Genomic DNA, 23,507 nt, shown 5'->3' with positions numbered 1-23,507 from the left:
CTGTGTGGTTTTAAAAACCATCCATTCCAAAAGCATTTTTCCTTTGTTCTTCCAAGTGTCACCTGAGCCAGATAGGAGAGCAAGTTAATTTAAACATGTTTTTTGAGGGTGGCACTAATTATCGGTCTTCATTTTTTCGTAAACTTGGAGAAAAACTTGCAGCATTCTGTTTTGTTCTACTGACAAATGAATTGGGCTGAACTTGAAGGGAACAGATGAAGGGGAAAAAAAAAATAAAGTGCGTGTGTAAAACTTGAGTGTTTGTCTCCTGGCAGTGGGGACACTGTTGCTACGTACTCACGCTCGCACAGGTGAGTGCAGTGTGTATCCACGCTCCTGGCCTACGGTGGTAACCCTGACCCTCAATCGGGCAATGTCTCCCAAAGTCTGATTCGTCCCCTCAACTGCTTGCTTCACCATTACCTTTCAAAAGGCTGAATATTTGCGAGTGTCTGCCATGTTTCGTGGAACTTTACAATAACACTTCCGTAGGATGAAAACCTAAATGAGACGATCCAGCATTGTGTTCAAGAGTAGGAGTGGCCATTTTATTATTTAGAGTGAGACGATTTCCTAAATAAAAGAATGGGGGTAGGAAAAAAGCTTTCACTCTACAAATACATTTTCAAGGCTTTAGGATTAATATTTCTATAATGCCTCTATATATCTCCTTGGCACCTGTTGAACTGTTGTACGCGCCCATTAGCACTCCATTTAACACAAGAAGGCAGTTAATAAATTCTTCCTTCCTGTACAGGAAATTGACTGAAAGACACAAAATTAGCTTTTAAATTTTAAAGAATTAAGGTCTGTGTGGCTGACTTTTTCTTTTACACACTTACCTTGAGAATGAGCTTGCAACCTTGCTCTTCGTCCAGCCAGAACCTGTTACATTTCCAGAACTGTCTCGCTTCTGAAATACTCTGTGTCTGTACTTTCTCAGATCTTCCCCGCAGCGGTTCTCAGGAAAGACCCAGACTAGGACGACTGTGGAGGCCTCCGAGGCCGGGGAGGTCAAGCTTTTGTACTGGGATGTTTCCTGGATTTCTTTACATTCTTTGTCTGATAAAAGATAGTCAGGGCGTTTTGCACCATCCACACTCAACCCCCTCAACTGTATGCACAAAGGCATGCCATCCAGAAGGGGGTAAACCAAAGAGGGACATGTTTATGGCTTCCATGGGGGTTTTATACGGCTGTTTTGAATTGAAGAACAAAAAGCAGAATTGTCCAAAAGCTATAGTGCCACAGTTTTGATTTTTGACAGCAAAGCAATAGAGGAAGAAAAGGCATATACAATACTGAAGCACAAAACGGAATCTATTGGTTGATGAAATTCTTATATAGAACAACATTTGAAACTTTTAAAATACAAGGGTCATGTGAGTCTCTTGAGCTGATGTTACAGACACTATCAAAAACATTCCTAAGGGCAGTGTAATCAGGGCAATATAAAGATAATATTGTTGGTTGGTTTTTTTTTTTTTTTTTTTTTGCTGTTGTTGATGTTGTTTAATAAGTTAAGCATTCATTTTTTAAAAAAAAATTTTGTTTGTCTATTTAATGAGAGGAATGTTTCCTGTACCTTTATACTTAAAGTACTATCTGAATTCTTTGTGTCTACTATTCCATTTTCCTGATAATTTTCGGTTACAAGGCAGCCAAGTAGCGCCGGCATCCCGTGTGGCCACCAGTTCCTGTCCCGGCTGCTGTACTTCTGACCCAGGTCTGTGCAGAGGATGCTCCAGTTCCTTGAACCCAGTACCCGTGTGGGTGACATGGAAGAGGATCCTGGCTCTTGGCTCCAGGTTGGCTCAGCTCCTTTGCTTGAGGCCATCTGGGGAGTGCACCGCTGAATGGACGCTCTCTCTGTCGACCCCTTCCTCTCTGTCCCCCTGTACATCTGCCTTTAAAATGAAAACAAATAAAACTTTTTTTAAAAAATAAATGTCCTGTGATGTAAAAACAATCTTTTTGCGACTCTTTCTCAGAAATTGCTGATTGCTGCGTATGTCATTCGTGGGCCATTTTGTTCCACAACAGAGTAGTTCATCTATGAGAGAAGCTATGTTTCTCTTTATTGGGCATAATGCATTTATAAAATATTTGTGAACAACCTATTACTTTTATCTGTAGTCCCGACCGCATTAGGCCAGGTTTGAATAGGTAGTAATTCTCTGAATCTTGTTCCTTTGAAGGTGTTTTGGGTTATATTCTCCCAGAGCGATTTATTAAGTTATGGAATGTGTTAGTTTCCAAAGCTAGAATCTCATGTCAACTTTCCAGTAAGCATAAGATTACAAGAATTTTCCTGAGGGCTTTGGAGCTTACCTAGATCCTTTGTGCTATGGGGCTGCACTTACAGAGTACTTAATTACCTGAGCAAGAAAGAACATTAGTGAAGGCGAATCGAGTCTTCAAGGATGGCCTTCCAATCCTGCATTGCCAAAAGTGGCTGGTATTTGGCAATAACACTGGGCTGTCTGCAGACTTTCTGAATCTTTAAGCAGACCATTTCCAGGAATGAACTTCTGTTTTACATGTGTCCAGAGAGCTGTCAGGATGCACACAGGATTCCGCATTCAATCAGAATATCACTCAGAGGGAATTCTGCCTCCCTCCTTGGTGAGAGCCTTAGCTACACCAGGGTCACACTCATTTAATGTACATCCACCGCCGGAGTTTCCCACATGCCACGTGAAGAACACTGACCGCTAAAGTCATTAGATATGCACAGTAAGATACTACTTTTTGGAAGATAGCAAGTTAAATAATGAGACAACAATACTTTAAATTATCAATATGTATGCCATACCAATGAATCATTGATCAGCATTAATCACATACCTGGCACTACCGTATATAAATAATATGTAAGAGCAATACAAAAGAATTCTCTGACTTTGAGGATTTCACAGCTTAGTTGAGAAGAAAAGACGTTTGCAATGACATTGTTACAAAACAGTGCAGAACCGTGTACTTTTGCCAATCCTAAGAAGCATTAATTCCGTTTCTGTGACATCACTTATTTATAGGATAATGCAAAGAATTGATGCATTCCACACCCACAGAGAATTGTTCATAATATTATCTTTTTCTGAATTTTTTTATTGCAGGTTAGAGAGCAAAATGCTTGCTCTGAATCTGGCTATTTGGAGTTTTCTTGACTATTAAATCTAAACTATGAAGAAACCTCTTCATAATCAATGAGCATATGTTCATATTCTCTTAAGCATAGCTTTTTTTTTGAACTAGGCATGTTTTGGAGAAACCATCATGACTCAGATTAGCCTAGTTTGTGGGCCAAGAAAAAAGCATTGCAAGCAGTGTGAGGTCTGTTGCAATAGGTCATCATTGCCCTAACATTGACAAGAAACATGGCTCATTTCTTTCTGACATGCCTAATTTTGTCCCCATGGGGCCTGAGCTGCTGCACAGTAGGTTAAGCCATTGCCCACATAACAAGCCTCTCTATGGGCTCCACATTGACTCCCAGCCACTCCATGTCCAATCCAGCTCTCTACTGATGTACCTGAGAAAGCAGTGCAGAATGGTCCGAGTTCTGGATGTCTGTCATTTGCATGGGAGACCCAGAAGAACCTCTTGCCTTCTGGCTTCTCCCTCTCCCGGCTGTAGCCAATGCTTCCATTTGGGGAGTGAATTAGCAGATGGAAGACCTTTGTTTTTATCTCCCTCTGTCTCTCTGTAACTCTGCTTTTCAAATAAGTATCTATCCTTAATGAATTTAACACACTATTTCTGAGTTCATCCTCCCATTGTTTTCACTGTATCACAAAGGATACCTTCTACTTTTTCTACTGTGCATCTCACGAGAATGTCAACATTACCTTCAATTCTATTACACTTTAGAGAAAGTTAATACAGTCAGCCTGTCAACTCCAATTGCAGATCCTCCACCCATCTGTCTTGGATTGCCCGTGTTACTTTACATGGTCACCAGTTTCCTGGACACATGGAGGAGGAGCCCAGCAAAGTTCATTTGCTGCGCTGTCTATAGACAGGGAATTCTAGTTCTCTTGTTCTTAACCACTGAAGTGCTACCCACAGATCATTCTGAAATGGGGGACAATCTGAATCCAGCAAACATTGATTTCATCACTGCCATGTTGTTGAAATCATAAAACTACATAACCAGAGTGCAGAAAGCTATATTTTATAAACACTCTAATGTATGGCACATGACTAAGTGATAAATCTTGACACGTTTACCAAACAAAGTGAAAATCTTCATTTGTCTTAGAGAGAAAAGAGGAGTGCTCCCATGTGTTTGGACATCTGCACAGTCAACATGTGGCAATTATTGTGAGAAAAATAGGATCACTGTAATTGCTGTTGCAAATTACAGCCTCATTGATTAGAGCCTTACTCTCACTCAACTCTCCACCTCATCACGATCTAGCAGGCTTGTATGCTGAAGGCCTTCACAAAAATTTTCTAAAGCTGTGTAGCCTAGATCCACTCAGCAGGCTCTCCTATGCCATTACACAGTCTTTGCTTTTTGTTTGAGAATGTCTTGAATATTTGTTACACATTTTCCTTGTATGTTTACTGAAGCACCAAAATAAGCATGCAGAATGAAGCCATCTGCAGCAAATAGAATTAATAAATGGAATACCATATTGCTGTGAAGATGTGTATTCAACAAACACAGAGCCCACACAATTCTCTGCGGAATTTGGCATTTTGTACACTTTGCTAAGAATATTTGAGTACGATCCAACTTATTTTGGCATCTGGGTATTATACAGTAAGGCTGGAAACATCACCAGTAATTTTACTCTGTACTATGCTTCCAATTCTTCTCATAAGATTCCCATCATGGAATTGAAACTCCATATACACATCATAAAGTTCAGAAAATCGTTCAGAGTACAACTGTTAGTTAATTCTGAAGATGTTTCTTATGATTATTTTTGCTTTTCCCATTATGTTCTGGACCTGCTTTGGCTTTAATTTTTTCATGATAAATACGAGGGACATTTTCATATGATATCAAACTATTCTACTACATCTACCACAACTTCTTGCAAAAACCATGAAATAAGGTATAAAGCAAATCATCCATGAGCTGCACTTCTCTTCTGTATAAACATAGAAGGTATGGATTATTCATGCCACTTCTCTCAAACCCATGTTTGTCTTTATTTCATAAGCAAATTTCATATTGTGTTGGGGATGCTGCAAGGCCTGGTAAAAGCAGGGAATTGCAATTTAGCCTTTATACCTAGTGCAGGGGTGTGAAACTGAAGATCAGAATAATTTCCTTCCTGCTACCCTTAGATAAAAGGGGGCACAGCCTGATGCATGTTCAACAGGGTTCTTGCCCAAAAAAGCAGGAGAAGCTCTGCTGGCAGCAGGAGGGGGTGAGGGTGCACCCTATGACTGGCTCTGGTTCAGCAAGTACTTCCACCACAGATGCCTTTCCCCTTGCCTGCACAGCACTTCTGCCCCCACCTACCAACTCCAAACTTCATCACTAAGCCATTGTTCATTTGGTACAGCAGTGAATTCTGTAAATGGCACACAAAAGAAAAACTCAGGTTAACCAGTCATTCTCACTATTATGGAAAGTTAGTTTTACAGAGATAAGGAGACAAAGAGAGAAAGATCTTCCATATCTGGTTCACTCTCCAAGTGGCCACAACAGCTTGAACAGAGCCAGTCCAGAGCCAGGAACTTCTTCTGGGTCTCTCATGTGGGTGCAGTGTCCCAGTGCTTTGGGTCAGCCTCTACTGCTCTCCCAGGCCATATGTAGAGACCTGGGAGGGAAGTGGGGCAGCCAGGACATGAATCTCATATGGGATCCTGGCACTTGCAAAATGAGGATTTAGCCACTAGACTATCACACTAGAGAGAGAGGGAGAATACCTTCCATTCAATATTTTCATTTCTGTATGACTACAGGAGTCCACAGTCAAGAACTCTATTCTCGTCTCCTTCGTTGGCAGCAAGGACTCCTACTTAGGTCATTTTCCACTGTTTTGCCATTTCCTTGCATTAGCAGGGAAATGGACTGGAAGAGCAGTAAGAATTTTAACATGCTCTGCGATATGTTAAGGTCATAGGCAGCAAGCTAACCCACAACACTGGCCCCTCAAATCACAGTTACAATAAGAGAAAGGGTGTACCATCTATGTCAGACACCATGTTAAGCAATCCACAGGTGTCTGCTCCTGTAATCCTGCCAACACTAATAAATAATGCAGTCACCACCTTTAGTCTCACAAGTCTTGCAGTCTTGGGTTGGAGTGATGATGTCGCTGGCTCTGCCATTCCCTCACTGTGAAAAACCTGAGCAGTGTGCTCCTGGGCTCAAGTTCTCACCCAGTCATGAACACAAAGCATCCTGGCCAATGCTATCAAAGGGGACTTGTTCGCCACTAATTGTGTGAGAATGGTTTCTTAACAGGTGTGTACAGAGGGTGAGATTTGGGAATTGCTGTGGGTTACAAGTGTTGACTGTACTCATTTAGCCCTCTAAAGCAGTGGACCAACGATCTGTTTCTGTGCAGAGGTAGCAGTTGCTTTGGTGCCTGGCAAAGATGTCTTTGAACATGCAGGGTGTGTGGGGTGTCGGGGTCTGGCCGGTACCACTTCAGGGCAGTGCCTCGCACTTAACATCTGCATGCAGTCCACTCTTCCTGCTGAGGAGAGCACTCCCATACAGGAATGGAGGGATGGTGCCAACTGGGCACTGGCTCAATAAGCCAGTGCTGCCAAGGAGCAGCTGCAGTTACTGTACCAATGAATGCCGACCAGCTGAGCCTCGGGGTCTAAAGGGCCTTTGTGAACCCCGGCGGATTCTTGCTATGCCCTTTCTCTTACACTGTTAGCCAAGGTTTTTTTTTTTTTTAAGAAAAACATCATTAAACAAATCAAAGCAAAACAAAACAATCTAAAAGAAAATCAAATGGACTCTTGAAACGTCACTCTACCACAATCCACAAAGTTTGAAATGGTCTTCAGGTGCTATTCTTGGTGCAAAGTAAGAAACTCTCCTTTCATTTCCTAAATGAAGTTCAACCTCAGTAGAAGGTAGGAGAGTGATGTCTTTTCCCCATCTGTCAAATAAGAATCAAGAGCAAAGTGGACGAAGATGCCCAAAGGACCTCATCGTCATTGTTCAGCATGTTTTACATTCCCTAAGGAAAGATCCCAAGACTTCCAATTGAAAATTGGGTAAAGCAAATTTGGTGGGCTCCTCCACAGAAGTATGTGGAGCTTATTATCATCCAACTCTCACAGAAAGCTCATGGTGAATGTGTCACAGAACACCTCACTGATTCATTTCTGCCCAAACCATACCATGCCATGAAATCTGGGTGAGCTGTTTGTTAAATGTAACTTCTTCTCCTCCTCCGAGAGGGCTTTGCTGCCAGGCCCACATTATGAGTCGTGCAGGAAGTAGCCCGATGTTGCTCTTTGCCCTTCAGTCAGGGGATGCTTTGTTCGTTATACACTCCATCATGCAGTCACCTCTTTGAAAACAGGGAGAAAGGCTTTTCTGAAATTCATGTCAACAATTTTTCTCAATCTCCATTGCAACTGATGGTCTTTTCATGCAGGTGATGAACTAGGGATCTGAAAATATTCCTTTTCATCTTGGCTCCCATGAAGCCGATGACCAATGGTTAAATCTGCCAAGCTTAGTGTTAGCATGAGTTAGTCACCATACTATTGTTCAGCTTGGCTCTATTTAATTAATTCACTTATGCTATTTTCCATATATTTCGATGTGGCCAAAATGCTTTTCAAATAGCAATTTGAGAGATATGCTGTGTAAGTTGTTCTATATTAATGGTATATTTATATTATTAACAGTGATATTAACACCTGATCAATGCCTTATCCCATTTACATCAGCATTTCTGTTTCTGTTATATTTAGAAGATGAAAACTGTTACCACTAAAGGCACAAAGACATTGGAGTTAGCTTTATTTGTTTGTTTTACATACCTCATCACAAGCATCAAGTTTATTTATTTATTTATTATTTTTTTAAATTTTATTTTAAATTCATTAATTACATTGTATTATGTGACACAGTTTCATAGGTACTGGGATTCTCCCCACCCCTCCCCAAACCCTCCCACCATGGTGGATTCCTCCACCTTGTTGCATAACCACAGTTCAAGTTCAGTTGAGATTCCCCCATTGCAAGCATATACCAAACATAGAGTCCAGCATCTTATTGTCTAGTCAAGTTCAACGGCTTCTTAGGTATACCCTCTCTGGTCTGAAGACAGAGCCAGCAGAGTATCATCCCGATCAATTAAAAGCTCCAACATACCATCAGCAAAAATTTACATCATTATGGAATTAATTGACATAGTAATGAGTAACCAATATGGTAAAAGTAAATGCGATTTCTTACCACCTTCTGTGACCACCTCATTGACATTTCAATTTTGGTTTATACACAACATATAACATTCATAACATAACTTGTTATACATAACATCATATCAAATTAAGGCAAACATGTGGTATTTAACCTTTTGGGATTGGTTCATTTCCCTTAGCATTATGGTTTCCAGTTTGGCCCATTTGGCCACAAAGAACTGCATTTTGTTTTTTTTAATAGCTGAGTAGTATTCCATGGAGTAGATGAACCATAAATCCAAATTAAAACATCAATGAGGTACCACCTAACGCCAGTAAGACTGGCCCACATGAATAAAAGCACCAACAACACTTGTTGGCGAGGTTGCGGGGAAAAGGGAACCCTACTCCACTGCTGGTGGGGCTGCAGGCTGGTACAGCCTCTATGGAAATCAGTATGGAGAACATTCAAACAACTCAAATACAACATACCGTATGACCCAGCAATAGCACTCCTAGGAATATATCCAGAACACTTGTTCTATGAGAAACCAACATGCACTCCTATGTTCATAGCAGCACAATCAGTAATTGCAAAAACATGGAAGCAGCCAAAATCCCCATCAAGAAAGCATCAAGTTTAAAGGGAACAGCCCTGGAACTTATTTCACACATGGACCACTAGAAAACACTTTTTTTCTAGGAAGTCTTACATCCCATCCCTGGACTCTCCATCATTTATGTGAGGATATTCTAATCTCTACTTCCTGCCAGACAAGAGCATCCCAGGACAAGCACTGTGGCTCTCTTCACTAGACCTGAATTTGATAGGCCCTAGAGTACCTGGCACATGGCTGGAGCTGCTAGACGAACTCTAATTCAATAGAGGTATAATGGAGGATGAAGCCATCAGGAATGCACCTCTTACCAGTTACTCATCATCTTGTCTTCTGTGGTTGACAAAGGGTGTCTTCCCTCTTTTCAGGGCTACGCCGTTCATGTTCATGATGACCCTAGGTTACATCTTTTGCTTCCTTAAACATTTGGCTGATTTCCAGCCAATGGCTTTAGCCCTTTAGCTCTGGTGTGTTTTCCACCATTGACTTCACATTCCCTGTGTGATTTGGTACTGTGCTTACCCAGTCAATCTTATTCCATGCAATCTGGAGAAATCTTGAAATCTTGATATCAGCTCAGATGCATAAATTGAAATTTCTATATATTAATATTAAAAACAAGCAAACAAAACTGTAAGCAACCCTTTCTTGTACTTCCCCCCCCCCCCCCCCCGTAAATCCTCCTTAGGGGTGGAGCATTGCACGACAGCACTCTCTCTCCAGGTGAGCCCACTGGGCATGCACTGGGAATGGTACCTCTGCTGCTATTCCTTTGGACTAGGTTGGGGGTTTAAAGACATCATTTTCTCTTGCCTTTAAATAGTAGTTTTTCATCTTGGATAACTTCCTGTTTCCATCAATTACATAACCAAAGATGCCTACGAGGGTAAACGCTCTATCAAATACTGTCTCGGAGAAAGAAGTTAGAACGTGAGGCAGGCAAAGCAAAAAGGGCCCACTCTTTGCATGCTCTATGCAGCCTACCTATCTTTTCAAGTCTCTCTTCATGCTACATGGGTTCATGAGAACTGGGCCAACCAATAGTGACACAGTGGTCAGGTGCTACTGCCAGTTGGAGTATGCAAATGAGGAGTAAGTTTGCCATGCTCTTCTTCCCCGTCCGCAGACACTCGCAGCAGACCCCTGAGTGCAGCCAGGCAGCTGGTCATGTGGAGGGTACCTGTGAATGAGCAAACATTCATGTTTTTGCAACAACAATCCCATGAAAGCCAGGAGTTTAGTACCAGGAAAACCTCTGCTATCCTGATCAATGTGAGAATTAGAACCAGAGGTGAGAATCAATCACAACAAAGCTAAAAATAAAAGAAACTTGCTAAGTCAGTAGGACAGCAGAGGTGAGGAAATGAATACCAACTGTCAGAAATATTGGAAATGTGGAGATGCTTATCATACAGAACTCAATGTACTGCCTATTTCAAAATGGCCAAAGTAGATCAAACTATTCTCATTGCATGAAAGGCTAAGTGTGTGAGATATTGATGTGCTAATTTTTTCTTAACCATTCTTAAATGTATGTAAATGTCAAAATATTGTAACAGCCTCCACACCCATATACTGATTATTTATAGTTAAGCATGAGTTATTAAAAAATAAATATTGTTCAGCATTTCAGAAACAAAATAGGGAAAACCTATGCTCATTTGACGAGGGATTCCATCCACTGAAATAAGAGAAGACTTCAGAAAACAGAATGTGTAACTGCTGTTCAATGAATGTGGCAACGTGAGACTGGCATTTGCTCAAGAATTTACCAGCAATGAGGAGGAAAAGTGCGCTCTCAGATATTTGAGTCCATGTAGATTAGAAACAATGGGGATTTACAGCAGTGCTGTGAACAAGACTTAGGGGCAACTGCTACATAGAGGTTTTGTGTGATTAAACTACTAGATCAAGATCAAATTAAAGCTGGGAGCCCCTCTCCGTTGATTAGAGTAACCAGGGCAGGATCAGGCTAGGTGGAGCTTCGGTTCAAAAGTCAAGATGGAACTTTGCCTTAGAAGTGGAAGCCAAAGGTGGAGAACAGCAGGTGCACAAATAGGGAACACAGATTTGAACACACTGTGGGAAAAACCCTGGGTGCACTTTAAACATATGTGTTTACAGAAAGCAGAGGAGATGTCATTGTGGCATGCAAAAAGCTAGCAGCAAGAGAAAACATTCAGAAGCTCACAGCCCTGGCCTTTTGGCAGAGCTTCTGCCCAGACATGGGAACAGAACACAGTGGCCCTTCTCTGTCCCTTGGGAAATGGTGCACATCCCAAAACCATTATCCCCGTAACTGAAGCAGCACAGTGCCTGAATCTGCCCCTCAAACTCGTGTCTGGGTTTCAGAGGAGGCATCTACTGAGACTTGTCTGAGTGGCCCATCTTACCTACCAAGTGCATCTGATTGCAGGGACGGACACATGCTCTGTTCCCGCTTGGCCGCCTGGAGCAGACTTGCACAACCCTCGTGATGCATCTGCACACCAAAACTCCGCAAGCGCGCTCCTTGAAATCAACTGCAGCCTCTCTTCAGAGAAGCATCCTCTGTGAAGGTGTTTCCAGCAATCATGCTCTCCAGCCAGGAAGAAAGCTGTCCCTGTTCATATCAAACATGCCTTTTTCAGGCCACTGTGTAATGTGGAAATTTCAACTAGAAGTTGAAGACTGTGTGACACATTCCAAAACTCGGTGCAAGCCATTACACTTGTATATTCTGAGCCTAGGTGGCTCCTATTCTTGATAAACTTTCTATTCACCTTTTCACAGATCATGCTCATTTGCCTTGAAGCGTATGTCTTCACGTAATTAGAGATGACTTTAAATGGTTAACACAATTAAGCACCAAGTAAATAGTTGCTGTACTCCATTTTTATGAAATAATAACAAGAAAAGAGTCTGTGAAGGCTTGGCACAGGCATAATTTCTTTTTCTCCAAAATTTTCAGTGTGTGGTTAATTGGATCAAATGACATAGAAGCTGCTAACACAGAGCATCAACTATCTTCTCAATTGCAGTCATTGACTTGGATTTTTCTTAACAATACCTGTCCAATCTGTATTTATCTTCATTTCATCTCTCTGTTGTGCCATCTTATAATACAGATGGACAAAAGTGTGGGCTTAGAGATGTTAGTTCCCCAAAGCCTTCTTAATTATTAAGCAGCAGGCATGGGCTTTTAACCATCATCCAAAAAAAAAAAAAAAAAGCAGCACTGGGTGCTGGTTGGAGTGCAAGAGTGATGTGATTCAGACTACAACACCTGGAGAAAGAGACAGCAGGATAAAAACAGCTTTGATCAAACCAAGGTGACTGAGACTGTTAGAGGGAGAATGCAGACGCAATGGAAAAGGAGTCACGAAGGAATAGAGGAGACAAGGGTAAAGACAGAACTCAAAAGCTAACGGAGAAATGGAGAGCTACAATCTGGCAGTAAAGAATTTGCATAAGCAGAGACCAAGCATGGCATTTAGAAACACCCTCATGACACAGCCTCATGGGAAGCTCAGCTGTGCTGATTCACTTTTGGCATAGCACTGGGGCGTGTGCTTTAGGTCTTGCGAGAGTCCATGTCTCACACTCTGACCTCGCAGGCTCCAACGACCTTATTTCTAACACTGATTCTGTCCTGTGGATGGTTGACTGCTGAACACCACACTAGAGGGCAGGCGAGTGTGAGGAAGGTAAGCATCAAAGCAGAATCTGAGGGAATGTAGCGGGCAGGAACTAGGTAGATGGGGAGGAACAAACATGCAAAGTTATTTGGGAGTTAGCTTGGGGAGTGTGGATATTCTGAAGATGAAGAGAGCTGCCAATGAGCATTGATCAGGGGATACTGAGATCTGATCGTCTTCCGGGAGATGTTCTGTTTCACTTAACCCTGAGCTTGGGTGAAACTCTTGGCTTCTGTACCTATTAGCTGTGTGTTCATGAACAGAGTGTTTAAATACCAGACCGTGCATTTGCTTCTAAGAGGGACTGTCACTCTCAGGATGAAGGGCTGCAGCATCCTCTAAACGCACAGACAGAGGACCAGGCCCACTCAGCTCCATCAGCCTCTCGTGGTCCACCTCACAGCAGGAAGGGTTCGTGGATGGGATATCAGCACACTGAATGAAGCAGACGAGAGGGCAGCTCTTGTTCTATACCGTACTGTACATGGGTGTGAATTCCACAGCAATTTTGCCTCCATGAGGAATCTGGCTCCTTGGCATTACTCACAAGTGGAGAAACAGACTATCAACATCCCCAAGAAATGGAGAGCAGGTTGCAAACATCATCCCAATCCCTAGCGTCCAGTTACACAATGTAACAAATTCTGCGAGCTTTTAAACAAATTGATTTAAACTATGCAAAGCTGTTTGATATCCCAGAATGTTAACATTGACTCCATTAAAGGCGTTACTTTTCATCTCAAATTGTCTTTGTAGTACCTCTCTGAAGTGGATATCTTTTTGCTTCTTCCAAGCAGCAACAATACTGTCCTTAACCCCCTCAAAATCAATCTGTGTGCCCTGGCTTCAGGGTGCTGTTTTCTTTGGAGAGCAGGGGGGAGCTTAGTTGACAGTCTCAGTGAACATTAGATAGCATGTTGATCTGAAGTGGTTCTTTCCAATAAAGGGTGCCGATGCAGCAGTAACCTGACCAGTAGGTGGGACATGGAGGGCTCTGCTCAACAGGAAGCGAGCACAGCTCTAAGATGGCCCAGGCCCGGAGAGTGAAGACTTCCTTAGCCCCCTCTTTCAGACCACTTAATCAATTCAAAAGAGGGTGCAAGATGGATCACTGTTTGTCACTTTGCTTAGTAAGGCTTCAGAGGTCAGCAGCGGCTCTCTCGTGGTATTCCTCAGACCACCCACCGAGTCAGGAAACAAGCCCGTGTCCAAACTCTCCACACCTCCTGAGCCTGACCCCTGTGCTCAGACCACCACGCTAGGAGCCTCACCCTGGAGGAACTGTTTTTGCCTGGGAGGGCCAAGCCTCAAATATTGCTAGTTATGTTTTCCATGGAGTTCTCAAGCTTGAGGGTACTTATCTGAAGGCTATCTGAACTATGTACTTCTCTGGGGAGAGCATAATTGGACTGGAAATTTCCTAAAAACAAACTCTCTTCTAAACGTTTCAGGCTGTCCTGCTTTGGGTCAAGCCAGAAATATCCCCTTTTATAGCCCTCTGGCCTACTTTCTGCACCTCTGTGGGCGAAGACAATTAAGACAGTGGTGGTAAGTCCCTGCTGAAACGTGACAGGGTAGGCCCAAGCGGGCTACACTCCCACAGAAGTCTGGAACCAGGTCCAGCTGGGATGGGAAGTCCTCCCGCCGTCTGGGACAGGAGTCTCGGGTCCTGAGGGCACCTCTCCAAGTGGCCTCATTAATAGCAAATTAAGTAAAAGCATTCTCTTACTTTTCCCCATAGAAAGTAATGATATTTTAATAATGAAATGCCATTACTTTCTTAGGATAACAACCAGCGAGAACAGCAAGGAACACCAGACCTGGAAAGCTGCCCACAACCCAGCTCTGGGGGACTGGTGAAGGAGCGGGAGAGGGAAGGAGAAAGCAGAGACATACCTTGCAGGTGAAGAGACGCACACGGGAACCCCGGGCATCTTGCATGGTATTCACTGATTCTTTACAAACCCAGGAAGCTTGAATGATCACTTTTGGATTACCACAAATCTAGCTTTATATACACTTCAACTTTTCTTTTCTCTCTCTCTCTTTCTTCTTTTTTGCCTTTTTGTTTGAGTTTCATGTCCACAGACAGAAATGACCATTCAGGCAGCCATTCTCCATTTGAATGTAGATGTCAATTTTTCTTTTATACCAGGCTTATTGATCACTTTCCAAACAGATATAAGTCAGAGAAAATTGAGTCAGCTTCATTTCATGAATATTTTCTTCTTGGCTGCAGCTCCCAGCTGAAAAGCGTGTGGCAGTTTGAATTCTCACATTATCGTATCTGACTGCTGAGTGAAGCTTGGTGGGATTGCTGGTGAGCTGCGACAAGCTAAGGAATTCCTCCTGCAGCCTGTGGTCCATACAAAGCACATTATTGAAACCAACCTGGCTCATGGACAGTTCGTCATCCTCTGCTGTTAGCAGGCCTCTTTCCCAGGAACGCACGATTCTCCTCTGGCCCTCAGCCTGGCGCTTTGTGATCTTACTCTGCTGTGGGGTTGCTTTTGTCGGGAAGCACAACCCGTTTAAAACAGTGACCTGTTTGCTAATTGGATGTTGAATGCATTTTGTCTTTTCATTACTATTTTTTTTCTGATTCCCAAGTATTTATTTAGCCTTAATGATAAAAGTAATAAATGTAAAGTGATTGAAAATAATCTGTCTACTCTTTCCTCCTTTCCTTGCATCCAAGTTCAAATTTTATAGGAGGAACCAGTCCTGTGAAAAGGAGATAACCCGAGGCTGGCATTGCGACATAGCAGATAGAGTAACCGATTAAAAGCAGCAAATGCTGACCGGATCTTTGGGCCTCTGTCACCCACCTGGCAGACCCCGATGAAGTTACGGACTGCTGGCTTTGGTTTAGCTCAGCCCTGGCTGCTGACGCCCTCTGGGCAGAGAACCCAAGAGTAGAAGATCTCTTTCCTTATTTCTCCCTCTTTCTCTGTAATGAAAATTTTCAAATAAATAAATCTTAAAAAGGAAAAAAAGAATGACATCCCCTGGATGACATGGGTCTGAACTATTGTTGGTCCTCAGCCTTTGGGGAGAGGGGCCACGCCAAGTGTTAGTGTCACCTGGCAGCATGTCAAATGTAGAGTCTCAGGCCCCATCCCAGACCCACTTTACCAGGATGTGCATTGAAATAAGATTCTTGGTGATGCTGTGCTTATCACAGTTGGAAAATCGGAACTCTCAACCGCCTACATTTGTTTGTTCTCTGTGGTTACAGCAAATGAATATGCTGAAGCAATGCTTAAAACTATATGCCAATAAAGAAAGTTGTTGGAAGAAGCTATATTTGTGGCTCACTGTGTTTCATAAACAAGTGCATTCTGATGTCAGCGAAGTCCCATTCTCTGAAGACTCCCGGTGCGGCCCCAGTGTCGCCCAGCTGTGACAGCCTGAGTGATTTCAAACACCACTGATTGACATCTGAAACGTTGCCTGGAAATGCCGCACTCTGCAAAATCCTTCATCACATGAACACATCTGCCTTAAAGTCCAAACGCACCGGCATTTCCTGCAGAAAGCAAAACACCAGGCTTTCATCTCTTCAAAGCAAATCCTTGGTTTGGGGTACAAAGAGGAGGTTTCCCGCCCCTTTCCCGCAACTTGAGTGTGCCTCCTGGGTGAGCACCAGGCCTTTCACTTTGGGATCTGCTGGGAAGAACTGCCAGGGTGGAAGGGTTATTCAGATGAAAACCTCCAGGCTGCCAAGCTGGGCTATGCACGCAGGGGTCCTGTTGTGCCAAGGGCTGACTGGAGAAACCCAGGGATATCAGGTTACAGGAAAGGGCTGCCCTTCGTTTATTTATTTTCTTCTTTCTGTAACTAATTCCAAAAACAGACCTCTGTTTGCGAGCCAGGGTACAAGAGAACAAGGTAAATTCTGCACAGTTCTAATTGGGGAACTGTTGACTTAATTGGTGTCCATTTGGCAGACAATGGAAAGGTCCCCAGCTGGGCTGGGAAAGGACTCCAGGGGAATATAGCCTTGCAAGAAGCCGCACAACCCTTGGGACTGATGGTTTCCTGAGGTGAAACCTGGAGCCCAGGGTTGGATTAACTCCACAACTGTCAAGCTCTATTACGGGCAATGGAAGGAGACGGAGCATGGGTTAAACACAGGAAGCAGAGCTGACAATAGCAGCAGATGTCTAGAAGGGCAGGGATGGGAGGCAGGCATGTATGCATCTAATAGCAAACATAAACATTGTTCTTTCAGGTTCAGATGCAGCCCTGATGGGTCAAAGAGATTCCTTGGTGCGAGGTGTTAAGTGTCAAATATTCAGAACCCAAGTGTTCAGTTGCGCGTGCTTGCTTTTCCCCATCGGCTCTGTTGAAGCCCTTTCCTGAGGATCTCAAGACTGGAGACATTTTGTGCTGCCTGCTGAGCACTGGGAGGTGCAGGCCGGCTAGGCCAGCACTCAGAGGCACGCGTCTCCCTTGCTGCGCCCTGTTAACCACTGGGTCACCTGTCTCAGCACCCGCACGCCAGATATGGGCCATCCTGCTGAAGAGATTGCGGATTACCCAGGGATCCTATGTTGTGCCGCAGCAAGAGTAGTATCCACATCCCACGTCAAAGAGCAGGTTAGAATCTCAGTCACTCCACTTCTGATTCAACTCCCTGGCAGTGCACCTTGGAAGTCAGTGAAAGATGGACTAAGTCCTTAGGACTAGAATACAGTTACAGCATTTTTAACTCCTGGCTTCCAGCAGCCCAGAGCTGGCTGTTCGCAGCCAGTTTGGAATGAATCAGCAGTAGAAGGTCTTGCTCTTTCTCCATCTCCCTCTCCTCTCTCTCTGAATCTTCCTCTCTCTCTCCTTCTCTCTCTCCCTCTCTCTCTCTCCCCTGCATGTCCCTTTCTCTGTGTAACTCTACCTTTCAAATAATAAAGTCTTTGAAAATAAACAAATAAAAGCTAAGTTTATTATCAAGCTTTTCTTTTTTCCATGTTTTTCAAGTTACAGACAGAAAGGGAGCCTGAGAGAGACCTTTCACCAACTGGGCACCCCCTAGATTGTCCCAGTAACCCAGGGCTGAGCCAGGGCTGAGCCAGGAGACCGTAGCCAGCAGCATCTTCCAGACCGAATGTTTAGGCCATTCTCTGCTGCTTTTGTCAGGCCATTAGCAGAGAGCTGGATCAGAAATGGAACAGCTGGCACCCACCTGTGATGTTGTAGTCACACTCAGCTCCTTGGCAAACTATACCACAATACTGGCCACCGTCATGTCTCTAATTAGCATTCCATTAACCTATTTCTAGAGCGCATGTCTTCCCTTTATGTGTGTATTGGTACAGATGTGGATGTGTAACACACACAATGGGTCTGGCACAATGATCTAGTAGTTAAATCTTTGCCTTGTAAGCACCAGGATCCCATATGGGTGCCAGTCCATATCCCAGCTGCTCTGCTTCCCAACCATCTCCCTGCTCATGGCCTGGAAGAGCAGCAGAGAATGAAGAAAGCCTTGAGACCCAAGATAAGCCCCTGGCTCTTGATTTCAAATTGGCTCAGCTTCAGCTGTAGTGGACACTTGGCAAGTGAACCAGCAGACAGAAGATCGTTCTATCTCATCTTCTCTCTGTAAAATAAAAATAAATAAGTCTTAAAAACATAAATATGCACAAGATGCAACATACTTTATTTTCTATTTGTCACATAGAGCCAGACTTGTAATTTTATTATATTTTAATTAAAACTAATTTACAATGTTATCCCCCCAAATCACAAATATACATAGCAACATATGGTATAAAAAACTTAAAACACGATAAGTAAAAGCTAGTCTGCCAAAGTGTTAGTATGGGAAATGTTATCTACACAACAATTAAATGAAAATATCTACTGTCAAGGCTCATTTGAAGGATCTGTAAATACTTAGACTCTGTTCCTAAGACAAGTGGCACTTTGGGGTAATGTTATACAAGTGGTTCAACAGTTGCTGGTGAAAGAGAAACTCAACTCGTCTTTCTACAGGCAAGTCCCCTCCCTGATGACGTGGTCCTTAAAAACCATAGCCAGGTGGGTCTCTCCATAGGTGACTGGGGTGCTGTATGTGCGCTGAGCCAGGATGCATCAGTACACACCAACTCAAGTCAGCAAAGATAGTTAGCCAGGTCCCCAGAGATGATGTAATTCTGCTTGTGCTTGCGTGGCCTCAAGAGCAAGTTCCCGAAGGAAAGTAGATGGTCTGGCAGGTAGACGCAGAAGTTGGAAGTAAAGCCTCCCTGAAGGTGAGGACAAGGCAACTGAGCAATTCAAAGATTCATCTCATGTGTCCTTTAGCACAATTACCCCAAATTTACAAACAAATAAACGAAGCATTCTTCCTCCATCTCTAGAAAAACAGAAGACATGACGGGAAGTCATTTTGCTAAATGCAGGTGGCCAGGAGCAGCGTTTTTGAAGTCCCAGAGAGGAAGGGAAGAATTTTCTTCCTTTAGTTCATGGGCATTTCCTGAGTGGTGCAAATGAAGGTGGGAGCTTTAAACTAAAAACACAACACAATTCTGCAACAACCTTGACCTTTAAAATGGAAGGTTGGTAAAATCCATTTTGATCTGAGTTCACCTGCCTGCCTTTCCTCTACTTCTGAAATGTCAATCTTACTCAGGAATTTGATTTTGTGAGATATGAAAATTCCTCATAGGCAAAACAGATATTTAAATGCAGTACTTTCTCGCTGTCCTATTAGAATGGCAGCAAATAAGAGTGGTAGTTTCTGTTTGGTTTAGTTTTGTTTCCGTTAACTCAGCATATCTAACATAGAAATAAAGGGAATATCATCCTGTCCTGTGAGGAGTAATTAATTCACAAGAGGCTTTTCTCATTCGGGTCAAGATATTTTTAAAATAGGTGAGCTGGTTTTGGTGATAATAGGAGAATATGAAAATAGAAAAAAAAGAAAACCTTTCTGATGGAAGTTGAGTTAAACTTAAAAATAAAAGTGATAGCAATAGGGTGGAGCTACAGCATTATCTGGCCTCGTGAAATCTGGATTGCTCAATTGAGTTCTCTGGCTTTTTTTCCTCTCAGTTTTGAAGTGAAGGGAGGCTATTTTGTTCGCTCCAATTTAAGCACCTCTGTTCCGTGGTATTTTTTTGGTTTTGCATTTGATATATTGCATCCTGCTTCACCCCTCCTCTGTTTATCTTTGAATCTCCCTGTCCCTGCACACCTGTAGAGGCTCTTTGTTTGTTTGCATCCTTTTTACCAGACCCAAGCCAGCCTCAAGGCTTGTCATTTTTATGATTCATGGGTATATTTTTCCTAGCTTCTACAAAGAGGGTGTCGGGATAATTTAAAAACAGGTATTTCCATTGGCAAGCTAGGTCGAAAAAAAACCTCTTATTGACTGTTCTCATCTCAGTATAAGGCAAACTAATAACAAGGCCTGCTCTCAGAGGAAATATTCACTAGATGATACACTGTTAAAGAGACACTTAGACACTGCTCTTGAACGTGTTAAAGACAATCGAACCGTCCCGTTAGCTTCTACTTATCATGTCATTCAAAGTGAAGGCTATGATAACATTTTCTCAACCTTCAGGGAGCTCCCTCCCTGTGCTACTATTCCACAAGTCTAGGAACCTAAGATTTTCACCCTCTGCAAACTTATCTCCGAACCACAATTAAGTGTCCACTCCATTACAGAAATTTTCGCAGTGTTGCAGGTCTGTGAGTGTAGAAGAGCTACAAAGTTTACTCACAGTTAGTAGGTAGAGTACCTTATTGCACGTGCCAATAAAGGCTTTCATCAGCTGCTGCTTCCCCAGTGTTGCCATGGTGAAAATCAGAGCACCTCAGTTATTTGCTCCCAGCATGCAGCTGTATAGAGCATTGATACCTTGGTTATCTGTGTGTCATTGGTGATGACAGGGAAGAAAATCTATATATCTACCAGCTACATGGTTATCACTAGCAACTCTAAAATTAAGATTCAGTAGTTTGCTGGTTTTAATCCCGGCAGCTCCACTTCCCATCCAGCTCCCTGCTTGTGGTCTGGGAAAAGCAGTCGAGGACGACCCAAAGCCTTGGGACCCTGCACCCGCGTGGGAGACCTGGAGGAGGTTCCTGGCTCCTGGTTTCGGATCGGCACAGCACTGGCCATTGTGGTCACTTGGGGAGTGAATCATCAGAGGGAAGATCTTCCTCTCTGTTTCTCCTCTTCTCTGTATATCTGACTTTACAATCAAAATAAATAAATCTTAGAAAAAAGAATAAGTTTTGGTTTTCTATTCAGCAATAGGGTAGCTATAGATAACATGAATGTACATGCAGTCACTTGGGGAGTGAATCATCGGACAGAAGTTCTTCCTCTCTGTCTCTCATCCTGTCTGTATATCTGACTTTGCAATAAAAATAAATAAATCTTAAAAAAAGATTCAGTAATTTAAGCCCTTTACTTTTTTGCTCTGAACTTCATAATACCTTGTAAAGCATCTTGGACCTTCAGTGTTGTACCACACTTATTCTAGATATAAGATTCAAATCTGTGACGAGAAATAGCACTTACTGGATATGCACCATGCGATTGCCTCTGCACTCGGCACTCTGCACTCTAATTAATATATTCCATTAGTTTCTGGGAAAACAAGAGTTTACAAGTGAACAAACTGAATCTTAGTAAACGGAAGGAATTTTTTTCCCAAATGAATCCTAACTTGCTGGAACCAGCAAATATATTTTAGTGAAGAGTTTACAAAAGCATATATTTCTTGAAATGCAAGTCAGTTGTTTTTACTGTGATTCTATCTATCTATCTATCTATCTATCTATCTATATATATTAAAATTGCCATTTTAACCTTCGAGTGTTTAGTTCTGTTGTCTTACATGTGTTAACACTGTTGTGTAACTACCACCAACAGCAACAGCACTCAATATGTTCTCCGTCTCTAGCAGAAGCTGCACAGCTATCAGACAACTCAGGATGCCACATCCACAGTCCCAGACTCCAAAGCCCACTGTTCGTATTCTAGATAGGTCATGTGGAATCGAACAGATTTTTCTCCTCTGGCCTCTGTCTTATTTCATTTAGCATAATGTGCTCAAGGTTTAACATGTGTTAGGATCTCCCTCCTTGTTGGTGCTGAGTAATACCCGCCTGCATGTCCCAGCATATGCCACATTCTACTTTCTACTCAACCATCAATGTGCATCTGGGTTGAAAATCAAGAAGGAAACAAAGGAGAGGAGATTGAGGAAGCAGGGTGTGGGGTGGGAAAGGAAAGGGAAGGTGGCAGGGACAGACTCTGCCTCTCTGCTCAGAATTGTGCCTACGAAATATATGAAAGCTGTTCTATGTATTTTTTAATGAAAAAGAAAGTCTGTCCCAGAGAACATTCAATGGATTCCATTTCCAGCAGTCACGTGTCTTTTACTGAGGCTTCTGCCCCACCCCCCATCTGCAGCATCTGTTAGCACTGTTGGGGCGAACACCGTGGCCATGAGTCTTCAAATCACCTTAAATGAGCAATGCAACTGAATTAATAAATCTCTTCCCTCTACAAACACATAACAGTTCTTTAAATATTTGATTAATAATATTTCACACAAAATATGAAATATAGTTGGGACTGTGGATTAAGTTACCATCTAATAATCTTTGCAGAACTTGTAAGTGGCAATATCTCCACTATGAAATATTTTGGTACCCATTTACATAACTTACTGAGAGTTTAGTCTGTTCAACAGAGCTTTCAACAAATATATATTTGCATTACAGTTAAAATCATCAACATTTAGTAATTATATAAAATAAATTTATTTTTACCTGGAAATCATACCATTGATTTAAACAGAGATCCTTCTGGAACTTTAATGCCTATCAATTTATAAAGTAGAATTGTTGGCAGATGAACTGACATGTGTAATGTGTCCACCACAACATAAAGTAAAAAATCTAGACATTCAATAAATATTGGTTCTCTTTATTTCCATAGTACTGTCATTGTATAACTGTGTGGTGGATTTCCTCAAATATTTTATTAGAGCCCTGCATGGTACCCTAGCAACTAAAGTCCTAGCATTGCAAGCACCACAATCCCATACGGGAGTCGATTCTGGTCCCGGTGGCCCCACTTTCCATTCAGCTTCCTACTGGTGGCCTGGGAAAGCAGTCGAGGATGGCCCAAAACCTTGGTACCCTGAACCCATATGGGAGACCTAGAAGAGGCTCCTGGCTCCTGGCTTCAGACCAGCGCAGCTCTGGCCATTGTAGCTGCTTGAGGAGTGAATCGGTGTACAGAGGATCTTCCTCTCTGTCTCTCCTTCTTTCTGTATATCTGACTTTCCAATAAAAATAAATCTTTAAAAAAAATTATTAGTATCCTACAAACTGCACTTTCTGTCACATATTCACTTCTCTGCAATGGGAGTTCCTAAAATTTTCTACATTGATTTATAACCTGTGAGAGGGAAAAAAAAAAAAAGATCTTAATTCTCCATGGTTTCTGATCTCTTGGGCTTTTCTGGACCGGGGTAACACAGCATGCCACATGTTTTCCTAACAAATTGCATTCGGACACTTTCCGACACTTTCATTATTTTAACTCAGGTAATAATTAGTCACTGTCAGAGGAAGGAGTTAGGTTGTGCAAATCAGAATAAATTTACCTTGCTGCAGCAGCAGTCACAAATGAAGCAATAAATTAGAAATAGCAAATTGTTACGGACTTAAGAGATCACAAATCAGAATTGCTCCCTGAAATCCAGGAAAGGTAGAGGACTGCCAAGATTTCTTTGAGAGCTTAATTTTTCCAGATAAACTTTGGAGTTGGATCAGATCGTGACAAATCCCAGGGAGGTCCTGGACGTCGATCACACAGACAGCACTGTGGACTTCGCCCTTA

Source organism: Ochotona princeps, chromosome 6 (assembly GCF_030435755.1).
Source record: "Ochotona princeps isolate mOchPri1 chromosome 6, mOchPri1.hap1, whole genome shotgun sequence".
Lineage (NCBI taxonomy): Eukaryota > Metazoa > Chordata > Mammalia > Lagomorpha > Ochotonidae > Ochotona > Ochotona princeps.
The sequence above is the reverse complement of the archived record's forward strand: the minus strand, read 5'-3'. Positions refer to the sequence as shown.